At 43.4% G+C, this 12308-nt stretch overlaps 1 protein-coding gene across 2 annotated transcripts in view; it reads right to left on the bottom strand.

Moving 5' to 3' along the window:
• znf423 (zinc finger protein 423) overlaps window positions 1–12308 on the bottom strand; it is a 193305-nt gene that overhangs the window by 128798 nt on the left and 52199 nt on the right. The window lies entirely within an intron of this gene.

Below are 12308 nucleotides of genomic sequence, written 5' to 3'. Positions count from 1 at the left end.
GAGGTGGATAAAGAATGGAGGAAGAGAGAAAAAGAAAGAGAGGGGAGGTGTATCCAATGGAGGGAGGTCGCACGTTCCACTTGGGAAGAGAGAAAGAAGAAGCTGAGAGGGAGAGACGTGGAGGAAAAAAAAGGAAAAAAGTCCCAGGTGTCAGCAGGAGCGGGGGAGAAAAAAAAGAAAAGGAAAGGGGGGAAAGAGGTTCTGGGGGTCCTGGTTGTTGGCAGGGGTGCAGGAATCCAAGGGAATGGCCTGTTCCTCATTATCCAGACCCCCCACCCCCCCACACCCACATACACACACATACATGGAAGAGGCCCCATGACAACTCTATCCTAACCCGTACACACACACACACACACACACACACACACACACACACACACACACACACACACTGATAGAGACATAAAAACACACACACATGAATATATATAGATATACACACAAGGGTATTGTACATGAATGTCGAGGGACACACTGACAAATTATAACGATGCTACATTCCCCAAACAGACTTTAAGATAAACAAATGTAAACACACATAAAAAGCTGCACATTTGGGATTAGGCTTGTCTAAAAACTCAGTTATGGGGTTGTGGTGTAGAAGATTTTGGTGTAGATCTACTTTACACTCCTCAGGAACAACCTGCTCGATAGTGACTGACCCACACAGATGTGCTGTGGATTGCTCTAAAACCCATTTTAATTAATAATTAATTACTTTCTTTTTTCTTAAATCTGTACGAAATATTAAATCTGTCATATTCAAGACAGCAGAATCTAGATGAACTATATTACACCAGAAACATTGCTTCATAGTTTTATGTTTCCGCAAACTAGTAAAGTTGCACTTTTTACATCCAAATCTATGAAAACATGGATGAGGAAAAAGGTAATGCCTGCCTGCACACTCAATCCATGCCACGCAAGTTTATTTAAGACATTTGATCCTGCTTGGATCTTCAGAGTCAAATATTAAGATGAAAACACACCTATATTAATACATGATGCACACCAGCAGGCTGACGAGCTCTATGGCGGCAGGTTTGGTTAACCAGCTGAACCACTAAGGGTGCTGAAACTGATAACGTGGTCTCAATGTCACTGTTGTTCTTTCCCCGTGTACTTTCTCTATGTATTTCCAGTGTATACTTCAGTTATAGCCAAAAAGTTGTTTCATGAGGTCACAGTGACCTTGATCTTTGACCTTCAACCATGAAAATCCAAAAGTTCACGGTTGAGTCCAAGTGCCACATTTACAGAAATTCTTGAGATACTGACTTCACAAGAACGAGATAGACGAGGTAACAGTGATCTTGAGACCTCTGACCTACAACTACCAAAATCGAATCAGTTTATTCAGTCCAAATAGATATTTGTGCCAAATTTGATAAAAATCCCCTCAAGACCCTCTTGAGATATTGCATTCACGAGAATGGGACAGGCAGACAGAAGGACAACCGGAAGACACAATGGTTCGGCCACGACTATCGCTTGTACAATGAACATGAAGTTAATAAAATGAAATCCCTGTAACTTCTTGGTTTTCAATCTCTTGCGTCAACATGTCAAGCAGCTTGATCCTTCAAAATAGACGCCATAACTCGCAGTCCCTCAACTAGTGTGTTTGTTTAGCCAACAGATTAACCAGTAGGTTTCCTCGGACGATGATGGTGACAAGATGTTCAAATAAACACCCGGAGGAAGAAAAAGCCTGTGAACACCATGAAGTAGATCGCTTGAAAAGTTGATCAGAGTGACAAATGCCTGGCATTTAAAAAGGTGGCGAGGAACAGTGCTGGGTCTGAAAAAGAAAGCCAATGAGATCTGTCATGTTTTAAAGAGGGCACCACGGGGCATAACTGCTCGCAATACTGCAATTAGCCTTTGCAGCTACACACATTTTCTAATTGGAAATGGGAGAACAGCAGTGAAGCCGAGTTGTCATTCGCTGCATTATGAAAACTTGAACGTATTTCTTTTGCAGAATGTTTGGATTTTTTGTTGTATGCAAAAGACAACTGTCTGTGGTGCGGTCTTGTGCATGGTTTAAAAGTCAAATTCTGTCAGAGGGCTATTATAGGAAAATACATCAAGAGCATGTTGTGCAGAAACAACTTTAATACACATGCTGAGATTTTAGACATCCCAAATATTTTAAGGACCTCATTTAAAAATGCACTCGGCTTCATCTCCTCAAAAAAGTGGTAATGTTTAAGAGTCAGTTGATGAATTTTGGGCAGAAGCTCACTTTTATCTTATTTCAATTAATGCATAATCTAGGCTCAAAATAGTATATTATGATTGAATACTTTGTCTGATATATAATAAACCAAAAAAAAAAAAAAAAAAACAGAAATGTTGCACATTTCAGCATTATTTGAGGAAACTCCTTAAGTCCAAAAATTATGATCAGCATCACTTGTTTCATAACGGGAGTGCATCCAAAGTTTAATGAGCTTCAGAGTTTCAGGATCATCTTGTTGTGGATGAAATGTAAAAAGTGTGTCCAGTCATGACTGAAACCGCCAGAGTGCAACATCTAAATCTGAAATCTAAACAGTCTGACTGAGGAGATCAAACACGTTTTTATTTATTCAAAGATATGTAAATGTATATTTCTATAATCTGACTGTGTAAATATTTGATCAATAAACACACACACACACACACACACACACACACACACAAACACATTGACACGCAGAAAGAAGCTGCAAACCCTTTGGCTGAAGAATTCTAATGAATGTTTGGAGACAGAAGCAGTCGTCTCTGTCTGCTTACACGGCTCGCAAAATCCCACTCCGCACTGGACTATAGATTTAGGCTTTTTCTGTCTCCATCCACACGCACACACACACACACACACACACACACACACACACATACAAATACACTCCTGAATACACACACACAAATATTTACTCGCTGTAAGATCTACACACAGGCACACAAGGACAGAGAAGAGGAAGAGATGAGAGAGAAAGAAGAGGGGAAGAGGGAAGTTACATTTTTAATCGAGTGTTTCTTTTCCTCTGAGCAAAGTAGGGCTGAATACAAGGGGGTTAGCTGGTGCCAACACACACACACAACACACTTCTTGTGTCCTTTGGCAAATTCTTCTTTTTCACTCTTGCATTAAGTAAGAAAAAAGGGAAGAGAGTCAAAGTAGGAGGAGAGGGAGGGGGAGGAGGAAGGGAGGGAGAGTGAGGGGGGGAAAAGAAGGGAAGAGAAGAGAGAGGAGAAGAGAGAAAACGTCCCTGCAGAGTCTTTCTCCCTTCCTGGAGCGAGCGCGGGCCCCTGCAGCGCCGCCTGTGTAATTTCCAGTGGCAGTGAATACAGGTATTAATAAAAGCCCCATGGGGAAGAGCACACAATATAACCCTACATTTTCAGGCATTATGAAAGGACGCCCCCAGGGGTCCTCGGGCTCAAATTTCTGAGATGCAGGCATTGTAAAAAGACGCCCCCGGGGGAGGACCCCGCAATAGAAATCTGCTGAATTCAAAGCATTTCCAGAGCCCTGGTGGGAGCCATTACTCCCACTGGAAGAGGAGAGATTTTTTTCACCCTCTCCTCTCTCCTTCCAACCGCTCTCCCTCTTTTTTTACCAAACATGTGTTGCTGACATGTTGACAGATTGCTCAGTGAGGTGTTTAGGTGCATGCACAAGGCATGTCTGCTGAGACGCGAGCTCCCTCCCTCCTCTCCCCTCTCTCTCCCTCTCTCGCTCTCGCTCTGTCTCTCCCCTCCCTCCTTCCTTTGCCAGTTCCCAAGTTTCATCCCTCCCTCCCTCCAACTGCAAACCTCTCAGCGCGCCCAAAACTGCTCCCATCCATATTTCATAAAGGAGAAACTAGGCTGAAAGAGAGAGAGAGACGGAGAGAGGATGGGAAGGCAAGAGGGAGAGAGAGAAAAAGAGAGAGACAGAGAGGTGGAGGGGGGGAGAGAAAGGATGACAGTAAAAAAAAAAAAAAATAGGAAAAAGGGAAGATAAAGAGAGACAAAGCGGGATCAAGGGAGGGGAACGGGAGGAGGAGAGGACAGATAAAGAGAAATAGAGCGATGTAGAGAGTGGGAGAACTCTGCAGTGAAAAATGAACCCTGTGATGAAAAATGACTTCACAACAACCCCTCTCCGTCTCACCCCCTCCCTGCCATCCCTCCCTCTCCCTCTCTGCATGTTGCCCCCCCTACTCCCCTTCTTCTTCTCCTCTCTCCAACTCCCCCCCCTCTCTCCTCTGGTGCCGGGCTCCTGCTCTCTCCCTGGAAAACCTGAGCGGCAGCCAGCTGTGTCTGTGTGTGCGCTGTGCACTTGTATGTATGCCAAGGGCTTAGCACAGGAATCTTCGGGCCACCCCCGGGTACAGAGACACAGAGGGGAGGAAGAGGAGGGGGGAGAGGGGGCACATGGTGATGAAGAGGGCAAGAGGGAGGGAGAGGGTGAAAAAGACAAGAGCGGAGAGGATGAAAGCCAATTGGAAAACAGTGACCATAAAGGAAACGAGAGTAATATTTATTTTGTCAATCAACGACAGCTACCGAACCAGAAACAAACACACACACACACACACACACACACACACACACACACACACACACAAACACACACACAGAGTCAGTGGCAGGCCAGAGTGCAGGAGGCTGTCTGTAATTTTGTTTCAGATTACACCCCCTCCTACCTCTCCTTCTCTCCCTCTCTTGTAGAAAGTGATCTGTGGTTTTAATAAGAGTCTTGGCCTCACAGGACTCAGCTGCTATCCTGACGACAGACGCAGCGAGGTGTGTGTGTGTGTATCTCTGTGCTCAAGAGGGTGTTTCTCTGCATGTGTGTGTGTGTGTGTGTGTGTGTGTGACAGCGGGTTGCGACAGACGGTAAGAGCTTAGCAGTGGGGAGATGTCCCACGGGATGCAAACCAGTCACCCAAGGGCCCCTGCACTAACAGACGCGCTCTCCTCCCTGCTCCATGTTTTTCTCCTCATCCCTTTTCCTCATCTTTAGCTTCCTCTTGCACATTTTTTAAAGTTTTACCTCCACTTCCCAGCCCTCCTCCTCCTCCTCCTCCTCCTCCTCCTCACCTGTCTTCATCATGTCCCCAGTTACTCCTTTCCACTCTTTTTTTTTCCACTTCCATCTCCCCCTTTCCTCCCAGCTAGACAGGCTCCCTGGTAATCTCTCCTCTCCCCCACCGAGAGAGGAAAGAGAATAGACGAGAGTGCAGCTGTATGTGCTCAATTAACGGAGACCTCACAAATACCTTCGGAAAGAATATGCACAGTATCTGGCTCTCTCCCGCACACGCACACACACACACACACACACACACACACCATTTTCCGCCCACACCATCTCGCCATCTAAGAAGCGACTAGCTGGGTTAATGACTTGCTATTTGTCACTGACAGCGGCAGTTTCCGCCCCCCCGCCTTGACTGACAGTTCCCTCGTTTACTCGGTGCCTACCTTCTCATCACTTCCTCTTCCCCCTCAAGTGGTTTCACCGACATCTTTAACAATCTCTCGCCCTCTCACCCTCTTGTCTCCCTCTCACTCACACCTAACATGAGCGTGTGGACGCTGTTGACGTGTGTGTGCGGATGTGTGTGCGGCAGCTTTAATGAAACCAAACTGGCAGCGGCGGCACAAACACAAGGCCTCCACGGCTGTTTTTTAACACCTTGCGAGCGTGTTTTAAGCTCCATACACATCACATTGACCCAACCTTGGGATGCGGTGGCTGCTAAGATAGCTTTAGGTATTCCCTCATGGGATGTGTTTGTGTGTGTGATTGTGTGTGTGTTCCTGTGGCAGACCAGGGCCAGAGAATGTTCTCCATTTGATCTGTAGGAGTTTTTTTTCCGCTCCGTCTCTCCTCAGGGAGCCCCTGCTCCACATTCTGACTCCTACTGAGACCCATCGACACTCCCCCGACTCATACTCTCACTCTGTCTCTTTCGCACATACTGTACATACACACACACACACACACACACACACACACACACACACACACACAGGATACAGACCTGCATGAAAACGTAAACACACATCACACATATACACATAGATACATGTTTGGCCAAAGCCTCAAACGGAAATGGAATTAAACAAAATTTGAAGGCTCTTGCACAATGAACACTGGGATGCACAATATATATCATGCGGATAAGTTATCAGAACATAATGTGAAATTTATATTATTACGTATAATACTCATAATACAATTATAGCCGAGAAATAGTGCAGTAATGCTTTCATTGACTCAACAAGGGCAGCAATCTACACACCCCAACACAGTGGGTGATGGTATACCTTTTTTGTTTATTTATTTAATTATTATTTTTTACATTTTTAAAAAATTATTTTCTTGCTTTTTTGTTTGTTTGTTTTCTTTAAATTTAATTTTAGAATTAGTTTTATTATTTTCTATTTTACCTGTTTATTTATTTAGATTTTTGCTTGTATGTATGTATTACTGTTGTGGGGTCAGGATCACAGGGATATATGTAGGTGCTGGGAACCTGCTGTTTAAATGTATCTAGTTTACTCATTAAGTTATATATATATTTTTACCTTTCTTTTTTTCTTGTTAATGAATGATTTGTTCTCCAATGTACTTTTATTGTCTTGTCATCTATTATCATATGTACATGTAATTTTACTTGTCATGTTTTAGGTTTCTGTCTTTTTCTTTGTGAAGCAATAAAAAGCATGATTTAAAAAAAATGGGGTTTTTTGAAACCCTCGAATAAATACAGAGAAGAAGAACAAGTGCGGCACACTGACTAGAGAGCCAAACATTTTTTTTGCCAGTGTGGACGACTTCTACACTTTCAGAGGAAGACAACATGGTTGCACAGAGGGTCTGATCCCCAAACACCTAACTCCACACCAGGTGAGCAAACTTCCTGCTGCCGTTAACGAGTGAGACGCAGCACTGAAGGACCTCTGAGCGTTAGCATGAGCTAAAACAACACCAGCAACTCACACATTCAACATCAACCCTTTAAAAAGATCCAACAAACTCTCAACAAAAAGGCTTGACTATGTCGATAAACCCATCAATAACCATTAGTTAACACACTAGCCTTGTGATGCAACAGTTAGCCCTGTCACTGTGTGAGTGCAGGCAGAGCTCATACAATCACAGCAACAACTTAGTCTCTTTGTGTCTCTGCAGGGAGGCGGAGGGACTTAACTTTCTGTTTTTTTATATAATTAACCAGAAAAAATGAATGAAAACTTGAAGGGTCAGAATAGTTCCTTGTTTTTGTTATGTCAACAATAGTGATGACAGTTGAATTTGATAAGGTCAGGGCTATAGAATATTAATCATCCATATTTTCTCACAACATCGGAGCCATTTTTACCCTCAGGTGTCCATAAAATACAAGTTATACACTTCTTTTTTTAAAATACAAAAGTGCGAAAAGTATATGCTAGCAAACCCATAATTACACAATATAAAGAAAGTAACTACAGTGTTCACACACACACACACACACACACACACACACACACACACACACACACACACACACACACAGACAGAGTATTTTATCCACAATTTAAAAGCAGAGCCGTCACACTGGCTTAAAGCTGCAGTGGAACGGAATAATAATTGTATTGAAACAGAAGCACACAATCTCTATTACACACACACAACCAGCTGAGCAGTCAGGCTCATGCACATTGATGTGGCATTACATTAACCAGATGTGAGGCGTCTGTGGGTATGTGCGTGTTGGAGTGGGTGTACACGCATTTATGTGTCATCGATCTGTGCCACTGTGTGCGTGCGTGTGTTTGTCCAATTTCCACTCAAATTAATGGTGCCTCTTTATAGGCCTTCTGCTAGAGTGGCACTGAATTACTTGGTGCTTCACTTTCGCACCTGGGACCCATTCAACGTTATAGCTGCAGCTAGCTGCTAACTTGGGACCCATTTGCTACAACAGTATAGTTAGCATTACAGATACCAGTGCTTTTTCTGCAGAGGATTCGGCGCTAACTAACACAGTTCTCAAGCCAGCACCTGGGACTAAGATGTACATCAGAAAACGCTGGCAGTGGACAACATGTCGACAGGAAACTGTAAGAGACTGGCACTGACATGTCGTGTTGTGGAGGATCTGTATAATTGCTGCAGGCTGTACTGTGTAAACACTTATTTGTGTCACAAAGGAGGACTTTGTCCACATTTTCATTTCACTGAATTCCCAACACAAATGAATACTTTGTTTTGTCTGAAGTTATGATTAAAGCATCACAGTAAATACATTTTCAAAGTGTTTATTTGTGTTTTTCACACTGGATATTTACTTAATGTTGCTATTTTACACCATCTATTACGCTTATATAGAGTGTAAAAATTCTGACAAATCGTTTCAAAGACCTACAGCCGACTGATTTTTATTTGCCTGTAATTGCCTTATGTCCTCTTTTATCTTCCTCATGTTCAAGCTGCACCTGAGAATAATGTAAAGTCCACAGAACTGCAACTTTACATACTATGCATCACTGATTCAGTAATTAAGAAAAAGAAAAGCACGTCATTGCACGTCCTCTACAATGAGCAGAGTTAGTTTCTCAATGTGAATCTGAGTTATGCCGACCACACACTGGAGGACTTTGAAATAACTGACAAGACACTAACACTAAAGACACCCTCTGACTGGGAACAACTGTGGTTTTGGTTTAACTTACATATGTATTTTGGTCATAACACATCATACATCACATCTAGCTACTTCTGGCAAGATGGCCCCCGTCTGTCACCCCCAACCAAGATGGCTGATGTCTGAGTTGTTTGGTTTCTGCTCAGGGACAAACACATACACCATAAAACTACAAAATGCATGAACACATTAACTCTCTCATGCAGATGCAGCGTGGCGTGTGTTTATCCCCACCGGGCTGTGTGTTTCTTGTGTTTGTGTGTGTGTGTGTGTGTGTGTGCGTCCCATGCCCTCCCACTAAACTGGCTCCCCGGGGTCTCCACCAGAGAACTTAAAAGGATTCTTTAGTCCATGTGTTTTAATTTAGCCTTCTCCTCAATAATAACCAGAAAGCTGTGGTCCCACCACGAACTTCATACACACACACGCTCCTGCGTACACATCAGACATGTACAACCGTGTACACAATAACACGCACCAACACATGGAGGAACATACACAAACCCCCGCATGCAAGTGCACACACATCCCGCCGAGCTGGGGGATTACTCTGCAATCTCAACCACTCGTTCTCCAGGGGAAAACATGTTTTATCATTTCATTTCATTTCTTTCTTCTGCGCTCCCTCTCACCCTCCCTCCCTACTCTGCTTTCTCGCTCAGCAACATGTAGCCCTCCCCAGACTCCTGTGCTGAAATCACAGGCCACATCCCACGCTCTGACAGCAGCCCTGCGCTCTTGGCAGTGTGATTCTGTGTGTGTGTGTGTGTGTGTGTGTGTGTGTGTGTGTGTCTCAGTGTGACATGGCATGCAGAAGTAAATGACTCTATGTGTGTGTGGGAGAGACAGGGAGCGAAAAAGACATGTAAAAATGTAAGAGCATAAATCGGTTTCACATATATAAAAAAGACAGTAATTACCTAGAGGTTACTCTGTAATAGCCCGGGCTAACAAGGCTTGAGTGAAACCAGTGTAAAGCTTTATATCTGAAATCAGGGGCGCACCAACAGGAGAGGCAAAACACGCAAACATTTGGTGCCCCTTAAAAAAATGAGAATAGGGGCCTCTGATGGCTGCTGATATTGGCACATTTTGCAATCACAACTATTAACCACCTCAAACCTCCCATAAAGGAATAACACAGTGCACCGCCGCTGGCCCAAACACCCCCCATAAGTGGGACTCCCTTCTAGCTACCAAATAACATGCAGATACAGGACAGTCAGCTACCCGTAGCTGCTTTTACACTGCCTGTTCAAGGCAGGAATATCGTGCCGTTATGCCTGCTCGCCCTTTTGTATAACTTATGATCGCGAAAAAGGGGCACAGATGCCTGAGCCAAAAAACAGCAGTAGTAAGTGTTGAAAACAGGTAAAGCTGAAAGACATGACCATGCGTGGGGAGATGTGATGTTTTGACGTGTTTTGCATGCAACCCACCCCGGGATATTTAAAAAGTAACAGTTGGAGTCCAATTGAAAGAAAATTGGCTGTAAATGTCCACAAACTGAGAGAACAATGAGATTCTGGAGATCCTTACCCTCCAGGCAGAGGATGAGATCAGTTGCCATATAACAGAGAAATTGAAACATTGTTACTAAAACGTTAATGCCGTTGTTATTGTTTAGAAAACACAACCGACACATAATATGTCACGCTAGAGGCTGACGCTGTTGTGTTACACATCAACTATAAACCACCTCAAACCTCCCATGAAGGCACTACACAGTGCACTGCCTCTGCCCCCCATCCCCCAAAAAAACCTAAGTGGGACCCCCTTTGCCACTGTCTGAAAGAAGAGTTGAACACTCTCACTGAGCCTCAGAGTTTTCTTGTAAGTGCATTTCTGTTGTATTCCCTTGTTTGTGTTCACATTATTGACACATGTTGGAATCCTGTAAATTCCAGTTATATTTATCACTATTTGAGCAGTATACTGCATCTCTGAGCATCTCTGTAAGTCTGCATGTGAGACCAAGTCCAGTGATGGTGGTGGGATTGAGTGTCAGGCCAGCGGGTGAATGAGAGGTTGCTGAGGCAGGGGTCTCACCATCGACATTACACAGTCTCTGGAAACACGATCTTCACCAGTTTAAACAAAGCCCTCCATCCCCCTCTCTCCTTATTTCTTCATCCCCCTATCAAAAGTAAACACACACACACTCTCACACGCTAAGAGGCAGACTGCCTTGCAGTAGCAAGAAAGTGTGTGTACGTGTGTGTGTGTTGGCTTGTTAAGCGAGCGTTTGGATTAATCTGTAGGAACCAGATGCCCCCGCCGCGTTCCTTTCAGCCCCTCCATTAATTACACCAGTACTAATAACGGCTTTTGTGTGTGTGTGTGTGTGTGTGTGTGTGTGTGTGTGTGTGTGTGTATGTACAAGTCTCTCCCTGTGGGACACATGGGTATAACTGAATCCGATGGCTATAGGTATTGAGAAACAGGGGAGAGTCTGACTCATCCAGAAACCTATAAGACTGGCTGTGTTTGGAGGCCTATCACCTCCCTGAAACTTCAAACACTTTTCATCTTTGCCACCTTGCCACCAAAATCACTGTATCCTCACAGCAGTTTTTATGACATCCTACGGATTAGCACCCCTCGAATGACGTAATGTCCTTAACATAGAGTTACGTTATTAACACAGTTACAGAGTCCAGGTTTTGGTAAGTAAAGTTATTATGGTGTTTTGTGAAAGTCCTGTCATCCACCACCCCAATCAAAACAGATCAGAGCCACTCGTTCTTTACTCCCATCAGCGTATAGGTAACGTGACCACAGCCATCTAAATCAGTGGTTCCCAACTGGTGGGTTGCAGTCCAAAAGTGGGTCGCAGGTCCATTCTAAGTTAAAGGGATCGTATTAGGAGGAAAAGGCACTGTGCCCTCGCTCTATTATGTGGATGTGGTTGTCACGTAACAATGTTTGTTGGAGGGACGCATGTTTGCTTATTGCATTGTCTTTTTGATGACAGCGTGACGGCGACCTTACAGATGTTTATGTGTGTTATTTGTTTTTATGTCATTCTGTTCATTCTGCATGCAAGACAAATTTTTGTGAAAATGGACCATTAAGAATGATCTTATCTTGTTCTGAATACACCGCAAGTGATCAAGAAGTTATTTTGAATTGCAGTTTCTTTTGCAGTGGTTTCTTTTTATTCTTGCACGTTTTATTTTCTTTGTGTTCTAAGCCAATGTGTTGTTTAGATTTTGTGAAATGAAATTGAATATGTGGTAATTTATGATGTGTGGACCTTGAACTAAGGACTAAGGAAAAATCTGGACCCTGTGACCAGTTGGAAACCACTCTTCTGAACGACGTGAGTTATGCACAAAATACTGGTTCATCATTAAGAAGGATATGTACAAATTTTGTTGCATCACTTCTCGTAGGAAAACATATCTACAGCCCATGACAACAGCCTGCTGAAATACATCCAGCACAAATATACACCAAATACAAATCACTTTCATGTCACATTTAAGTGGTTGTAAATTAGTGTACGGAGTGTATGATAACAAATTTGACTTGGTTCTACCTCAATCCTAAAATGAGAATCAATTACAGAAAAAAAAAATGTCAGTGTGTCAGGGTAGCTGCATGAATGAAATGAAAAAGAGACAAAAA

The sequence above is a fragment of the Plectropomus leopardus genome, chromosome 11, assembly GCF_008729295.1.
Source record: "Plectropomus leopardus isolate mb chromosome 11, YSFRI_Pleo_2.0, whole genome shotgun sequence".
Lineage (NCBI taxonomy): Eukaryota > Metazoa > Chordata > Actinopteri > Perciformes > Serranidae > Plectropomus > Plectropomus leopardus.
This window is presented reverse-complemented; position numbering and strand designations above follow the sequence as displayed.